We start from the raw sequence: 18,031 nt of genomic DNA, 5'->3' as shown, positions 1-18,031 counted from the left end.
CGTCAAAAAAACGGATCCGGTGGCATCCGTTCACATCAGTTAGGAACGGATCCGCTTTTTGGCGGATTTTAACTGACACAAAAAAAACTGAAGTGTGAAACAGGCCTTTCCGTATTCCGTATTAATATTTACAGTCTGTTGTATCAAAAGTGGTTAAAATTACTTTTTCCACCATTTGATTTCACCAAGCTGGAGCAACACAATTCTGGTGATGGTGAAGGCATGGTTGCCTACTAAAATGGCCCCTCGGGGGTGGACAAAAAAGTAGACCTCACACTAACTCCAGAAGTGCCACTGTATAATCGGTGTGATGACTCCATTATACTGTGCCCATCTGAAGAAGGGCCAATTCCTACACGAGGATAAATGCAGCATTCATACGATGGACAAATGCCTCTGAAGCATCACTCTCACGTTGGGCACAGGCTACACTTGCGCACTGGACGCAGGAGCCCCTCATATGCAGAACTCAGGGGTGTAACTATGATGGGTACAGAGGTTGGACTATTTGGACCATATGAGAAGAGCAATCCTATTAAAGTTCAATTATAGTTGGGCCCCCTCCCTGGAAGTTTTGCATTGGGGTCCACAAGCTTCAATGGCTGCTCATATGCATCACATGCACTGGTCATACGCCGGACGCAGGCCAAACTCGTGACACTCATATGTTGTATACATGACACATATGTGCCACACTCATACAGTAAATGCATGCCATACATATGCTGGCCACGTGGTTGCCTCTCATATACTTTACATGTACTTCATGTGCACCAGTCATATGCCGGACTCAAGCCATACATGTGCCACTCATACATTGAATACATGCCACATGTGTACCACTCGTATGCTAGATGTCTGCAAGTCATAGTTAGACTTAGGCCACATGTTTGCTACTCTTATATTGCATACATGCCACATGGGTGCCACTCATAAAATGGACACAGGCCATTCAGTCACCATTTATATGCTATCACATCTGAACACCAAATACTTTAAAGGTAATGTGTCATCCCCTGGGACATATATGACCGATTAATATGGGCATACAGGTAATAGAAATGTTGCACTAGTCCTACCTGTATGCCTCATATTAGCGGTCTTCTTGCTGAGAAATGTTATATTCTTTATGTTAATAATTTCTTCCAGGCTTCGGGGCGTATGGTGTCCGGAAGAAATCCCTGCCCCCTGTCCTCATTACAAAACTATCTCCCTGCCATCAGGGTAATTTACGGCCCCGCAATCCCGCTCCTGCGCCCTGCACTGCCTCCACAATACATACCTCATCCTCCTTTCTATGGACACTGCATTCAGGGATCTTCTGTACAGGAGTCGGCGACTTCCGCTCCAGTGAACTCTGGTGTGTCCGCCGATAAGGTGCTCTTCCCACTTCCTCCCTGCATAGTCATCACCATGTACACATGGTTCCTACTGATGACTATGCAGGGAGGAATTGGGGAGAGCATCTAATTGGCGCGCACGCCGGAGGTCACTGACTCTCCGTTGCCTGTGCAGAATATCCCTGAATACACTGCCCATAGTAGCGAGAAAAATCTACGGATTGTGGAGGAAGTGCAGGGTGCAGGCGCGGGATTCCAGCGCCACAACTGACATGCATAGGAGGGGGGTAGTATTATAATATAGACACAAGGCAGGGATTTCTTCCAGACACTGCCCGCCCCGGAGCCTGAAAGAAATCATTAACATAAATACAGAATATAAGATTTCTCAACAAAAAGCCCGCTAATATGGGGCATACAGGTAGGACTAGTGTAACATTTCTATTGCCTGTATGCCCATATTAATAGGTCACATACGTCACCAGGGGGTGACAGATTACTTTTAAAGATATATATTGCAAGGGACACTTGGTAGAATCTCTGCAGGCAGAAAAAGGGAGCGCGTCGTGCCCCTGATAGACATTTTGCCCTGATACTGGTTCCAGTTTTACCGTGAACTACCCTATATTTTTGGCATTTACCTCCCTCATCCACCATCAGCTTCCGCCTGCCCCTTCCCTATGGGTTATACCATCTCCACCTACTTTTTATTCTAGTCTGGTCTTATTCCACAAATTTAGACTTTAGAATCAAGTGTCAATTTTTATTTTTTTTCGGGGGGGGGGGGGGGAGGCCAAGAAATTCCACATTCTGGCACCGGCCAATGTCATGGTTCCTTGTATTTATGATCCTGGAGGATGAGCGCGATCAAGGAGCTAGACGAAAGTTATGATAGGCGGCTTCATACACGATGTGTAGAGGATTGGGAGGTAATGAAATGTCCGTCTCAGCTTTGCCTTAGGATAAAAATTCATAAGAGCTGTACATTCCTTTACTAAGAAATGTCACTTTCCCTTCACCTTAAGCTTGATAATTTCTTCAATCTTCGAGCATTATTATCGCTTAATAGCCTTAAATCTGTCTAAGTAGTTACTAAGTAGTTTACTAGAAGTAAATGGCTTCTTAGATATTAGAAAAACAAAATCCACTTCTTTGTGGAAACCGCTCATTCATCGCCCTGGGTCGGGTATTGCTCATAGTCTATGAATTTGAGCTGCAATACCAGACATTGCCTAAGGACAATAGGGGTGCTATCGTGGATAAAAACAAACACCTACAACTACTATTCTTTTAAAGGAAAACGATCAACAGATAATCCTGATTTAATCAATAGATAATTTTCTGTTACATATATGTATTTATTTTTTAATTTTTGCATATCAGAATAGGTATTAAAAATAAAAAAAAAACTTGCAATTTTCACACTGGCCACTGGGGGTTACTTAAGCTATTTAAGACTCCAACTTCCTTTTGTTTCAGGAAACAACACATGTATATTAGTCACAATGATGAGCTCTGATTCTATCTTTTGTAATGAGCGTGTGCAAATGGTCACTTCAAGGGTCAGCTGTGACATCAGCTATTGCGATTGGTGGATCCAATGTCATTAGCTATGTGTAGAGGTGTTACCTATCATTGTGATCCTACCTCTGATGATAATGAGCCTGCTGAAATATTTTCCTGAAACAACAACAAAAAAAAAACCCACTGGCCAGTTTAAAGATTACTAATTTTGTCAGGGTTCTTTAAACAAAGATTATATCAGAAAAAACATTGGCATTTTTTTTTTTTTTTTTGCAAAATTCATGTAACATAAGAACTGATTTAAGCAATAGGTCCTGTTCTGATGTTGGCTTCCCTTAAGAGCTGCACTGGAGGATTTACAGCTTTAAACAACCGGTTATTAAATAGCTCGGTTTATACAGGCCAACCTCACGTCCTGAGGTCACAAAACGATCATTAATAGATTGTTCTGTAAGGATGTGCTACCGAAAAGGATTATTTTTAAGCAAGCCTAAAAATTATTTCTCCCAGTGAATGAATGAACACTTTGCTTGTTCGGACTGTGATTGGCACTCTCTTTACCCTGGCCAAAAAAAGGAAAATTCATAGGAACCCTCGTTTCCGACAGGCGTTGCTTTCGACATTATAATAGGAGCCTTTTAAATAAATTCATTGGGTTTGTGAGAATAAATTAATCAAAATGAAATGGAAATATAAAGGATGTATTCCCATATTTGTTCGGAAGCGGTCCAACGTGTAGGATCCTTTTTAGTACCCAGATATTGATGGAGAAGCCCCTTCAGGTGTTTTTACTACACATTCGTTCTCCCGTCCAATCAATGTACCGTTTTGTTTAAGTGCCCGAAAAGGTGGTCCCATCACAGACAAACCCTTTTAATCATAGCTCATCACCAGGGGACAAGCTTCCAATGCCATGGAAGAAATTACCTGATTTTCCTAGTGAAATATAACAGCTCATGTAATAGAAAGTAGAGTCCATTCAGGCGAATACGTAAATGGCAGAGCGTGAGCCACTGATTCTTACCGATACTCATAAAGAGGGGTCTGAAGATGGGGGACCTACCTTTTTTGATAACCATATGTTTGGTTAATGTGGGATCCTCTAAATTTTATACTATGGTTAATAAAAAAAAGTTTAATAAGTGTTCCATAATCACTTTAATTAACCCATTATTTTGAGAATAGTGGGGTGTTGATAGTCGGACCCCCCCACTGATCAGAAACAACTGGCACCCCTCCTTAGCACTGTGCTTTAGTTTCAATAGTGGAAAAGAAAAATTGTAGAGCCAGTGGGGGATGTCGGGGGTGGTCTGCGGATTGCTTATTATGAGAAAGATGGCCATTATCGCCTCAGTCCCTAAAATACACACACGAGCACAAGTCTCCTTTTGATGAGTCTTTCCTCGTCTGCTGATACATTGTCACAATATTGTGGTCTTAGGCTTTTCGAGATGTGTGTTTGCTCACCTGTCTCATGAATCTCTCAGCTTTCTCTCCACCACTTAAAATATTTCATCCGGTAATTATGTTTTTCTGTAGCTGCTTCGTGCATCAGGGGCTTTAGTGACGGATTGCCTCGTCTTTCCTCACATTCGACTTTGCGTTTTTTACACTTAAGGTTTTTATTTGGCTCAAATGTACATCAGCGAGCATGTCCTGTCCTATTAATGTTATGCTTTTGTACTATTCGTAGTATATGCTCTTAAAGGGGGGACCTGTCACTTGCCTTAAATACATAATTTTTTTTTTACCTACTGTAAATGCCCCTATTCTCCTGAATCTGACATTTTTTATTTTTTGTTCCTGCACCGCTCTGTTCCTGAGATACGGCCATTTCTTTCCCGTATATAAATTAAATCTTTTCAGCCAACTAGGCATGATTATCAAGACTCCTCCCATGAAGAAGAGTTGATGACCACGCCCATGAGGAGAAAAAGATGATTTATATACAAGGAGAAGAGGCCATATCTCAGGAATAGAGAAGAGGAGGAACAAAAGAAAAACTATGCCAAATTCAGGGAAAAAAATAGCATTCAAACAAAGGTAAAATAAATATTTTAAGGATCTTCATTACATTTTTTTGACCTTTTATGTTAGCAACTTAGACATTTCCTCTAACCAAACCAGCCTAAAATTAAGTTTGGGGGTCAAATATTAAAAGTGATGATCCCAAAAGCCGTTGTAACGGGTAAGTGACTGAATGATTGAAAGTACTAGTAGATTTCTATTAGGCCAGTTTCACACGTCAGTGTCTCCGGTACGTGTAGTGACAGTTTTCTCACATACCGGAGACACTGACACACGTAGACCCATTCTAATGAATGTGTCTATGCAGATGTCAGCGTGTTTTCACGGACCGTGTGTCCGTGTACAATATACGCTGACATGTCCGTTTTTGTGCAACAGCACGGATCACACGGACCCATACAAGTCAATGGGTCCATGTAAACACGTACCGCACACGGATGGCGTCCGTGTGCGTTTTTAGGAGTCGTAGGGTTAACATTGAAACCAATTTTTTCAATACACGGACAGCACACGGATTGTACATACGGATGGCCTACGTATCCACACGGACACGGATAGCTCCGGTGCCGTTTTTTCCGGTTCCGGAATTATCTGGACGTATGAAATCGCCCTTAGTTACACTAATACACTTAGCAGAGCTGCTTCTTTTTTAGGATGTAACCTCTGTTTTGAGACCATGTTGGATTTAATCTTTGAGTTAGTTGGGCTCGAAGCTTGTGTGGGCTAGTTTTTCATATGTTCTTGAGATGTTATACATCTAGCGGAGAGAGCAAATGCTTTCATATGTTTATCCCACCTACTTGTTTCCTTTGTGTGTATGGAAAATAATAGGCTATCGATGTTCTTCACCCCTCTAAGGTGGACTATCATAGAAGACCTTTAATTCTATTCACCCAAATTTCCACAATCTCCTAATGCCCACTTAGGCTACTTTCACACATCAGTTTTTTGCCGTCAGGCAGGATCCGGCTATTTTTAGAAAAAACGGATCCGGCATAAATTTTGGAGAACTGTAGAAACGGATCCGTTTTTCTGCCGGATCCGTCTTGCAGGTTATATCTGTTTCCTGGTGGCTGGCCAATTGGATCTGAGCATGCGCAGACTTAAAAAAACGGATCCGGTGGCTGGATCCGTCTTTTTCTGGATCCGGCACCCATAGACTTTCATTGTGGCAAAAAAGCCGGAAGCGTCGGATCCGGCGCTTCCGGCTTTTTTGCCGGAGACAAAAAACGTTACAGTAGCCGTTTTTTCCAGACGCCGGAATGAGACAAGTAGCCGGATCCGGCAAAAAACGGATGAAACGCAATGCCATCCGACGCGATCCGGCGCTAATGCAGGTCAATGGGGAAAAACTGAATCCGGCATTGCATTTCGCCGGATCCGGTTTTACAGAAAAAAGCCGGATCGTGAAAGAGGCCTTAGTGTTACCATTGGTTTAGGCCTCAGGAGGTCTTGTAACTTCTGAATGGAGCAGACATTGCTTCCCGAACCAGGGCCGGACCTCCGGAACGGTCTGTGATGGATCCGCTGCGGTACTGAAAGGTGAGTATTCCTCCATTTATTATTTTAAAACCTTCCATGACTTGTAATAAAACCGTATTTTACTGTCTCGCTAACCATTTAACAACGAGAAGATAGTCGTAAACAGATTGATAAATTGTTTTATGGGGGCGATTCGACTATGATGTGGGGGATGCACATTAATTTGTGGCAAAAAAATGTTACTACTACCTTGACTGTTGACTTTATATTAAGCCTTTAATTATCGGAAACTTCTCTTATAAGAGACAGTCTCATCTGATACAACTGAGAATGTAGTGTAAGTACAGTATCATTTTCACCTTTTGTGAATCTTTGCCGTGGATCATCTTGGCAAACAATAGATAAAGAAACTATCTCAATAGTCATAATTAAATTCTGGGCTGAGATGTCATAAAGATCATCTGTCACTTGCTATAAATATGTTTTATTCCCCCCTTGTGTAAATGCCGCTGTTCTCCTGAATCCGGCGATGTTTTTCTTTTTTTCCTGCGCCTCTTCTTTCCTGAGATATAGCCACTTCTTCCTTGGATATAAATCTAGTCTTTTTCAACAAGTGGGCGTCGTCCTCGGCTCTTCCATGTGGGCCTCTACTTGAGGATGACGCCCAGTTGACTAAAAATACTAGATTTATATACAATGAAAAAAGGGCCATATCTCAGGAAAGGAGAGGCACAGGAAGAAAAGAAAAACATCGCCGGATTCAGGAGAGCAGCGGCATTTACACCAAGTGAAAAAATATTCAGCTTGACTCATGTCCTACTCTGGTTTACTTTGTCTTAACAAGATTAGTCTGCAAATATACTGACGTACTATGTAGATTATTAGTATTTACTTGTTAAGTTTTCCCATGACGATACCTGTATAATGAGACATACATACATTGATTGAGGGAAGCAAAAAGCCGTATTTATCTGCATATTTTCACTTCTGAAGTGGAGTGGGAGCTGCCATATTGATTGATTACCTACAATGAAATAAGAATTTAGCCATAAACAGCATTCATCATAGAGTATAATCATATCTCTGAATGGGCGGCATTGCCGGACTAAAAATAAAATGCTTTTTTTCTTCTAGATCTAAAGGACCCTTTAGACACCGAGGTAGATCAGTTTTATGGTATATGTAACAACAGGGTGTAAGATGTACTCATTTTTATATTTGCAGTGCGTAACTTACTAGTTTTAGGTGTTATACATTTTCAACTTTTTTTTTTTTTTAACCAAATAATTACCAATATATAAATGTCAGGCTTGAAGTTGTGAAGATTTACTTATTGTAACTCACAAGGTACTGAAAAACTCAGTTTTGAGGATTCTATTTAAGATTTTGGAGGCATGACTATGTGCAATATAGTATCACCTTATGGGTGTGTTCACACTAAGGTTTTTTTTTTTTTTTTTTTTAGTGAAAACTGAGCCAAACAAAACTCAAAAATCATTATCCAACGTGACAAGTTCCATTTAAAAGCCGACTGGGAACCAATCCGTTGTCTTTTCTCCACCCACTCCCTTCCTGTTACAGGTCTCTCCCTGCCTATGTGTATAGGGAGAAACCTGTCAGTCATTGGCAGTGGGCAGGGAGAAGCTGCCAGGGGCAGGCCTATCCAGCTAGTCACCCAAGCAGCTTAATACCTGGCAGCACTTTAAAGTATGTTTTTGTCTGAAAAGTAAAACCTGTCTGGCTGAAATCATTCAGCCAGTGTCTGATACATGCTACCTGTGGATCAGGCTACATGGATCAGCTGTAATGTTTCCTTTAATGGTTTGTCTCACAAAGTTTTTTGAGAAGTTTTTTTGGACCCATCTCCACTTCCTTTAAAGAAACAATGACCCACCCCCCTGCTACTTGTAAAAACAATGAAGAGAGAAAATGATCCGCGCCACTTCTTGTAAAGAGACAATGACCCACCTCTGCTTCTTGTAGAGAGACAATGACCCACCTCTGCTTCTTGTAGAGAGACAATAACCCACCTCTCCTTCTTGTAAAGAGACAATGACCCACCTCTCCTTCTTGTAAAGAGACAATGACCCACCTCTCCTTCTTGTAGAGAGACAGTGACCCACCTCTCCTTCTTGTAGAGAGACAGTGACCCACCTCTCCTTCTTGTAGAGAGACAGTGACCCACCTCTCCTTCTTGTAGAGAGACAGTGACCCACCTCTCCTTCTTGTAGAGAGACAGTGACCCACCTCTCCTTCTTGTAGAGAGACAGTGACCCACCTCTCCTTCTTGTAGAGAGACAGTGACCCACCTCTCCTTCTTGTAGAGAGACAATGACCCACCTCTCCTTCTTGTAAAGAGACAATGACCCACCTCTCCTTCTTGTAGAGAGACAGTGACCCACCTCTCCTTCTTGTAGAGAGACAGTGACCCACCTCTGCTTCTTGTAGAGAGACAGTGACCCACCTCTGCTTCTTGTAGAGAGACAGTGACCCACCTCTGCTTCGTGTAGAGAGACAGTGACCCACCTCTGCTTCGTGTAGAGAGACAGTGACCCACCTCTGCTTCGTGTAGAGAGACAGTGACCCACCTCTGCTTCGTGTAGAGACAATAACCCACCTCTGCTTCTTGTAGAGAGACAATGACCCACCTCTGCTTCTTGTAGAGAGACAATGACCCACCTCTGCTTCTTGTAGAGAGACAATGACCCACCTCTCCTTCTTGTAGAGAGACGGTAACCCACCTCTGCTTCTTGTAGAGAGACAATGACCAGCCAAAGGTTCTTGTAAAGAGATAAAGACCAGCCCTGGTTCTTGTAGAGAGAGAATGATTTTTCCCCCACTTCTTGTAAAGCAAAAATGATACACCCCGCTTCTTGTAGAGACAATGACCCGCCACTGCTTCTTGTGAAGTGACAATGACCTGCCACTGCTTGTAGAGAGACAATGACCAGCCCTCACTTTTGTATTGAGGGTATTGAGCTAAAGACCAGCCCTGCTTCTAGTAGAGAGACAATAACCAGCCCCCACTTTTTGTAGAGACTATGACCCGCCCCCGCTTAATTTAGAGAGACATTGACCCGCCACTGCTTCTTGTAGAGAGACAATAACCAGCCCCCGCTTCTTGTAGAGAGATTAAGACCAGACCATGCTTCTTGTAGAGAGAGAATTATTCTCCCCCACTTCTTGTAAATCAAAAATGATACACCCCGCTTCTTGTAGAGACTCACCCGCCCCTGCTTAATTTAGACAGATAATGACCCGCCACTGCTTCTTATAGAGATAAAATGACTACTTGACAACAGAAACTGGACAGTAATATAGGAGGAATACACCTGGTGGCCAGTACTTTTGGGGTGATTTTTGGAGGTGGGAAAACATAATTTTTTGGATAAAGTGGTTTGTAGATTGTCTTCTTATCACATTATCTATCAAATGAGATCTAATTCTCTGAAGGTATAGGGGCCATTTCAGACTTTATGATTTTAGTAAACGGAATGAAGCATCCACATAAAATAATATAAATTTCACCCTCCTGCACCCACGTGCGGCGTCGATTGCTTGACCGACATACGGAAGCCCGGAGAACACTTCAGTCTTTCTTTGCAAAGTTTGTTCAACAGTAATAATTGCATAAGCCCCTTGAATATATGCAAACGGAATACCTAAGTTTATATCCTCGCAATAAATGTTTAAGAAAGGCTAAAAGAAACACGGCGAACAAAGGAGCGGCGTTTGTTTAACATCTGTTAATGTGGCAGCTAGGTATTTGAAATTCTTTGTAATAGCTGCCTGCAGAGGCCTTTACAAATACACATGTCATAATACAGTACGCGAACAGAGGAAATGTTCCTTAATCACTCAGCGGCTTGTCTGAGGAGATAGAGCTGGACGGTCTCGGCTCCCGTTTCGAAAACATCGCAAGGGGATAACCCAAAGACAGCAAACAACGGTCCGAACCGGCGGTTTACAAAGTAAATAATGGATTAAACCACTCAATCCTTTGTATATAATTATCAGCATTAAGAAAGTTTAAACACCCATCGCGGCGGCGACGTCAGCCCCGCTGCTGCTCTACTTCCCCTGGTTAGGGCTCAGAGTATTTTTCCTATTGCAATATGCAATTATGTGGGTACGGTTCCAATACAGACTTCCGAATACTACATGTAGGCACGTGCCTATCGGGCGCCGGAGGATTACGGTTATGGGAGATTTGCCAAACAATGGAACAGAGTTTTTTGTTTACAAATGGAAGAGAGTTTACATTGGCGTTTAACTCTTTGGGGGTTTGCCCAGGATTAGAACAAATGAAGAGGTCGATTCATTAAGACTGGCAATAATTTGCAACCAAGAAAAACGGTCCAGTTATTCTGACCAGCGTTTGACCAGAGTGACATCAGTTTCTCCACCTTCTCCGTTCAGTCAAGTCCTTGAAAATTAAACCCCATTCAGATGTCATCGTTTTGGTTTTTTTCCACAGACTCGTACACCTGCATTGCCAATTTTGATCCGACCCTCATATCAAAACCGGACATGCCTCCTATTTTTTTCTGTGGTCCAAGGAAAAAATCTCACATGTGCACAGTCCCATGGAATATCATAGGTATGAGTGCTATCCATGAATAGCACCCGTACGGGAGAAAATCACTTGTGTGCATGAGACCTTAATGACTGTAATATTTTTCTGAATCCAAAAACAAGTCGGCTGCAGTAGGTAACATGGCGTTTCTACAGTCCCCACCATTCTAGGCTTTCCCAGGGTTGGGGTTGAAATGCCCTGATTTTGCTTAATATAAATGGGGTGTAAGTGGTGATTCATTGACCGCTGTGTAGAGACTAGAGACCCTCTATGTGACCCCCAGGACTCCAGGAGGCAATAATATTTCCCTTTCCAAAGTTGGAAACTGTGGTAGGAACCCTCCGCTCTTAATGGTCGACCGGGCCGGTGAAGTCCTGGACAACATCATTTGTTAAAAGAAATGAATCCAGGAGTAGGAAAAAAATAAAACCTGTTGTATGTTTCAAAAGACTTTCAAATTGACCTTTTTTTTTTCCATTCATTTTTTTTTTTTTTAATTTGTGCTTTCAAAACTTTTTGTATTTTCCATTTTTTTTTTTTTTACATCCGTTCTAGTGAAGTAATGATGGAAACATTCAGAAGAATAAATTGAAGCTCTAAGGACTTGAAGACAAAATGTACAAGAAGTTCCCAAGTTACAATGTGACATTTTTAATTTTTGTTATTATGTGACGGAAGAGCATTCGGGTGAGATTTATTCCTCTGAACCTCCCTATTAACGGTTCACAAGAGTCTCCATAATATAAAGGTTTAGATTGAGGCATAAAAGAGGAACAATTCTCGCTTATATCCAAAAAGAAAAAAAACAGACTTGCTGTGCGTTTTTGACTCTAGATTGTACAGTTTTTGTGCATTGTGACATGTGAAGTGTCCACGTTGAGCGCATCCTTCTATCGAATGTAGCGTATCTACGCGAGATATCGAGTTTGCCAGAGATTTTTCCAATTCACACAGGGGATTTCACTAGTGGAACAGTGAAGGGTTTAACAAGTAAAAAAAAAAAACTGGTTTGGCATTTTGTCTTCTTCGTAAAGTAAGATGGAAACTCTCGAACGTGCCAACCACCCACATTCACCCGTCATCGTGGAGCATGGTAGACAATATGATGTACATATATATTACATGCATTATATATCTATATTCCAGATTCTCGGAATTCTATATTTGTGGTTGTTAAAAGTAAAGGACTTTCTATTATTAGGATTCATTTTCCTCCACCAGCCGGGATCTCGTCTACTGCCCACTTGTATTTTCACCTCTTGCTCATTCATTATTTACAGTTTTTATTTCCGTATTTATTACCCTTTTTTAAGAGATTTGTCGTTTTATTTTCACTTTTTTTTTTTTTTTTTGCCTCTGTTAAATTCTAGGAAAGTATTCTAAAATGTGAATTACTTTGCCTTAAAGGGGTTGTACATTGAAGATTAAGTTATTTCCTATCCACAGCAAAGATCGGTAGGGATCAGAATAATAGGACCCAAGCCAATCAGAAGAACGGGACACCTTCATCCCTGCAGTAATGGGGAAGTGAGCGCTGCACTCAGCTGCTTCTGGAAACTGAGTGCAGCGCTCACCTCCCCGTTTAATGAATGGTGCACTGCAGCTCCATTATAGCAGGGATAAAGGTTCCCCATTCTCCTGAAAGGCTCGGGTCCCATTATTCTGACCCCTACCGATCTATGATGTGGATTGGAGATAACTAAGTTATCACCGATCTTGTGGGGTTCCATTGATACTATCAACCAAAAGACCCTATTATGTCACATTATGTTTGTGACCCCATTAATGTAAAGTGTCCTATTGTATGGCCCTACTGGATTACCAACGGATTTATAGCGGTTTTCACAGGGAATCTCCAGGTCCCCATAGGAAATAGTTTCCATTATCCATAGCTGCTAGATGTTTGGCCATGAGACATCAATGCAGATTCTCAAGGCAGCAGGTAATTGTAGCCAGACGGACACAAGGTGAGGCAGGCAGAGTTCAGTCACAAACAGTATGCAGGCAAAGGTCAGGACGGGCAGTAGAGAAGACACATAACTTATTACCCAGGCCCAGTGTTATGTGAGAGGGTCCTCCTTAAAAATCCGAGGTTAGGGCATTGGTGGATCGCAGTGTTAATTGGACAAACCCCCTTAAAGGGGATCTGTCAGCATGTCAAAAGTGACCAGTTTTTGCATTAATTTTATTCCCGTCGCTCCCCTGAGTATTCCGGTTTTTGTTTTTTTTAAATCCGTCATACGGTTTCAGAAATATGGGCATTTTTATTTGATGTTATTTTTTATGGGGAGTTTTAGGAAGGGGGCATGGCGTACATGAGCACTAAATAAAAAGGTCCATATCTCTGGAACCGTACTGCCGATTTAAAAAAAACAAAAACCTGAATACTCAGGGGAGCAACGGGAATAAAATTAGTGCAAAAGCTGGTCACTTTTTTACCTGGTGACAAGTTCTCTTTAAAGAGATTAAATGTATGTGCCACCCCCAGCAGGGTATCCCAAGCCACAGGAGAAAGCATGAATAGGGCCGGCCGGGGATTCGGTAAAGTGGGGTGGGGGATAATTAAAATGATATTACATCCAAGACACCCAACAGACATTTGTTAAAAAAAAATCTATAATAAAAAAGGACTTTATTTGGACACTTGAAGATTTGCTGTTTTTGACCTCAGACTTTGGTGACTCAGAATTGGTTCCTGTTTGTGTTTCTTCGCTATATTCTGCTAGTTCTCATGTTGTCGTTAGTGTTTTCTCGTTGTTCCCATCCTTTTTATGGATGGTTTCTTTTTTTTTTTTTCCGCAAAAGGGAAAAACGTCCTTTGGCTTTAGTTATAGATTTCTAGGACCACCAGTGGTGTGAGGACCTCTCCTGACCGGCTGCAATATACTGTATATACAAGGGAAGCCGCAGTTCCCTTACTGTACTGAGGATGCGCACAGATTCTGCTACCTGATATGTAGGAGATACAATGTCATTTTTTTTTATGGTGATGTCACTCTGGGACGGTGTGAAAACTAATTACATTCGACTTGAGATAAATTAAATATATATTAAAGGGGTTGCTACTGACGGCATGATGAGGTATTCTAGGTCAATATCAGACCGGTGGAGGTCGAACAATCAGCACAACCACTGATCAGGTATCAGCAGGTCCACAGCTACAGGCAATACCCCAAACTGGCCACTACTCAGCCGTGTGCTGCTTCCGGCCGGCTGTACTGGGATGTGCAGAAGGTTGCCAAAAAAAATCGCTATATATATATATATATAAATATTTCCCTTTAAGGTTTAAAAATGTGGGTATAAAAGGGAATTTAAAAAAGGGGTAGTAAAAAAAAAAAAAAAAAAGAATTTTTTTTTCTCTTTTTTTTTTCTCCAAAAATGGCACCATTCCTGTCTGTGGTTAGTGTCTGGAACTACAGTTCAGCTCAATTCTAGTGAATAATAATAAGTTGCAATTCCAGGAATAGCCTGTTGACAAGGGTGGCGCTATTTGTGAAAAATAAAACCTGACATTTTTATTTTTTTTTCCCCTGGTTGCATAAATCCCCTATAGACGGGTTATGTGTAAACACAAATCTTGAGTGGAGTTATTCCTTTTAAATGTTACACCCACATGTTAGTCGCCCTGTGAATATCTCTCTTTTTTTGCACATGATGTCCAGGTCCGGAATATATAGCACCTACCATCTGGGCTTATGTGTTTATTGATACTTGGATTCTTTTAAAATACACTGGATTTCACCTCCAGCTGAAAAAGCAATATCTGTTAAACCTCCCAAAAACCAAGGGATTAGGTTTTTTTTAACTCCTTGTGTCCCAAAATCCACAAATCCCAGCTTCTCGGAGCCCTCTAGGTTTGTAGCTCACACAGTCTTTTTCTATGACAAACCTCCTGAATAGGTATTTTTAGATTACGATTGAATTTTTTAATTTTTCTTTTTTTATATTGTAAATTTTTGGAGAAGAGTTATTATTATTATTATATATATTTTATTTTTTTTGTAAATGGAAAAAGTTAGTATATACCGTAATTGGTTATTACTGCACCTCTGAAAAAGAAAGTGTCTATTACAGGAGCCGTAATTCAATAAAAGTGTAAGTTAAAAGTGGCCAGGAGGCCGTTTTTCCAAAAGCAAAGCAAATTTCTCCGTACTAAGCGTAGATGAGAGGAAAAAGGAATGGTGCCAAGACTTTACACAACCATTTTATCACCTTACATGAACTTTTTCAGTAGATGAGTAAACTGTTTATTACGTGAGTGTTGCTCTTACCTGGGCTTCTTTTTCCCACCTGGTGAATTTTTGGTGGTTTTCAAATTTTTTTCATAAAAAAAATTTGGAACTTTAGAATTCTTTCATTTTTCCGCTGTCACCTGCAAAAGTGCAGAAAATATAAAAAGCGGCCGACGCAGTGGTGTGGCATAGGGGAAAGTTTTTAGAGGCGTAAAAATTTTGAAAAGCAAAAAAAAATTTTTAATAGTCGTGCACTAAACCTAGATTTTTGGCTTGGTTATCCCGATGTCCCGTGAACGCCACATTGTCAACATGACACCAATATAAAGTAGTTAGTTCCCTGCTCTTTCACCGATCCCATCACTCCCCTCCCTGAATTGCACCGCCGGTGCCGACCCACTGTCCAGTCTCTTAGATTAGATGAGCGCAAACTTTATTTTTTTGCCTGGCGATTATTAAGGTGGCATTATTACTTTTGGAGGGGACAGTCGGGGAGCATCAAAACTTTTGAAGGGGGCACTAGGTAGGCATTAATATTTTCCATAAAGGGCACTCGGGGCATAATTTAAGGGGGCACTTATGGGGCATTATTATGACAACCCATGCTACGCTACTGAGTCAATGTACGAGTGAACATTGATGTCTGGTGTTAAGAGAAGGAAAAACGGGGATTTCCCATTGTAATACTAATAGGGAAATTAAACTGCGAGTAGCAATGGGAACAATGATGATAAATTTTGTAAAGTGCTGTATAAGTAAAAATACGTAATCATAAGTCTTAGAAAACCCAAGCCTAAAGTCTTTGCCTGGACAAGATTTGAGTTAAAATCCCTCACCTGAGACCTCCATTAATAGAAGACAGAAGAAAAAGTGTCTTGTGCTGGAGGACTTGATGGATCCTTACAGGGACAGTCCATTGATTTCAGCAGGAAATATTTTGGATCACTTGTGGTAGCGATGCTATAAAGTCCTCCAGTAGATTAGAGCTGATCGCTAGGATCTCTTACAGGAAATCTTTTTTTTTATTTTGGACCTTGTTACCCTCCACTCAGACTTAGAGGTCTTAGTTGTTTTTTGCTTTTTTTTTTCATGGCAAACATAAACTATGAAAATAATTAGTTTCCACTTGGCCATATCTGCTGCACTTTAATGAAGAATATTAACAGTTGGGACACGCTTTTTAATAGATGGTACTAGCATCATTGATGGCCTTACTCCATTGGTGACCTCCTGGATGTCCTACTTGACGTGATAATTGGCCTTCTCCACCAGTCCTGGTGACAATGAGAGGTCGCGGGTACTGCTCCACTCAAGTGTGAAACTTTAGAACCCTGTTCTCGAGATGTTTTGAGCTCCCAATGGTGGTGTCACGGCATGGAGTGTGGAGGTCAGAAGACCGTAGTGACGGATTGCTCCTACTCAGGCGCTGAGAAGAAGCTCTTCTCCTTCATTTTAATGTTATTTATTTGTTCAGGCAGAACAGGGGTTAATCGGCCATGTTGGAAATCTCTAAGCTCCCAGCTGAGCTCGGTTAGCCACTCCTTTCCCCTTTATAATCTGGGTTCTGATACAAATCCTTGTCAGAGTAGCATTTGCTGTATGGCTTCCAGAGGGAGAGGTTTTCATATAAGAAGGACAGTTGAAAAAGTTGTTAGTGACTGTTGATTGGTTTGTATGTGTAGTAATTCATTATCCTTCTTTATTTTGGTTTATTTCACTACCTCCACGCCCCGGTGCATTCCTCTGATATATGTGAGTGAATATTTTGTATGCCTGGAGTTTTCTGTTAACCCTTGTTTGTGTAGTCTTGTTTGTCAAGTTGGTGTACTGCGGTGCAAAATACTGCCCCTCTTCCCTGGGTGGGGGAAGAGAACAGACAGATGGCCAACTCAGGAGATAAGGAAAGGGATGCGGCCCTAGCATCTTCACCTTCAGATGTATCCCAGGGAATAGAGTGAGCTAGTGCGCCCCCTAGTGTTAGGGACAAGGAAGGAGTCCCTGGTCATGGGTCACCTGACAGTTTGTGTCTTGACATTTAGGTTCTATAGTGATCAGCAAGTCATCACTTACCACATGGAAAGAAGATATCTTGCTACATTGAGAAAACCCTCTTAAAATCCTAATGAAACCCCTTTAAAGGCATTTTTTTAAGTACCCTATATTACACAATTTAGTGAAATTGGCCTTTTTGATGCTTCACTTTTGAAACTGGATCTCTGTTTCTTCTTAGAAATGTCTTCGTTCCTCCCCGAGAATTCCACAAAACAACCCGTCCAGCTACATTAAAAAAAAAAATAGACCGATGTGCTGAGTTAAACTTACTGTCTCACAAAATAATTCCCAAATGCTGACTTAAAGCAACTATTTTCTGCATGGAAGAAGGAAAATAAGCACGTCTTTTGTAAATGCCTTTTGGTGAGAATCTTTGTTGTATGCTTCACTTGGTTCCAACTGGCTTGTAGTCCCCGGTTCAACCTCATCCAGAAACACCAGAGCATAATCACTGCAGCCGCCTTTGCAAAGCGCAGCATTCCTGCTCTAGACAACAGCTGTGTTTTTAATGCCTTAGAATGTTGCCATTGTGGATTATGTTGGCAAATTCGGAGCAGGATAACGGAGAAAAGCATTTTTTTTTGTGTGTGCTGAAGACCGAGATAATGCTGAGAAAGCCCGCCAGTAATGAGCGAAATTCATATAGATGCATAACTTAAAAAAAAAAACTCTAAATCTCTGCCCTGGATTCATCTGAGGAGTGAGGATTTCTGGCCAAACGGTGATTACTTTGGAAGTTTATTATAATTTTTTGAATCTTTATACATGCCGTTATACGAAAGGCAAAGTCCTGC

At 41.3% G+C, this 18,031-nt stretch overlaps 1 protein-coding gene across 3 annotated transcripts in view; it reads left to right on the top strand.

Annotated features, from left to right (window-relative positions):
• TGFB2 (transforming growth factor beta 2) overlaps positions 1 to 18,031 on the top strand; it is a 130,855-nt gene that overhangs the window by 35,375 nt on the left and 77,449 nt on the right. The window lies entirely within an intron of this gene.

The sequence above is a fragment of the Dendrobates tinctorius genome, unplaced genomic scaffold (genome assembly GCF_039654945.1).
Source record: "Dendrobates tinctorius isolate UK_male_01 unplaced genomic scaffold, ASM3965494v1 ptg000201l, whole genome shotgun sequence".
Classification (NCBI taxonomy): domain Eukaryota; kingdom Metazoa; phylum Chordata; class Amphibia; order Anura; family Dendrobatidae; genus Dendrobates; species Dendrobates tinctorius.
Note: the sequence above shows the minus strand (reverse complement) of the source record. Positions and strands in the feature narration are given on the sequence as shown.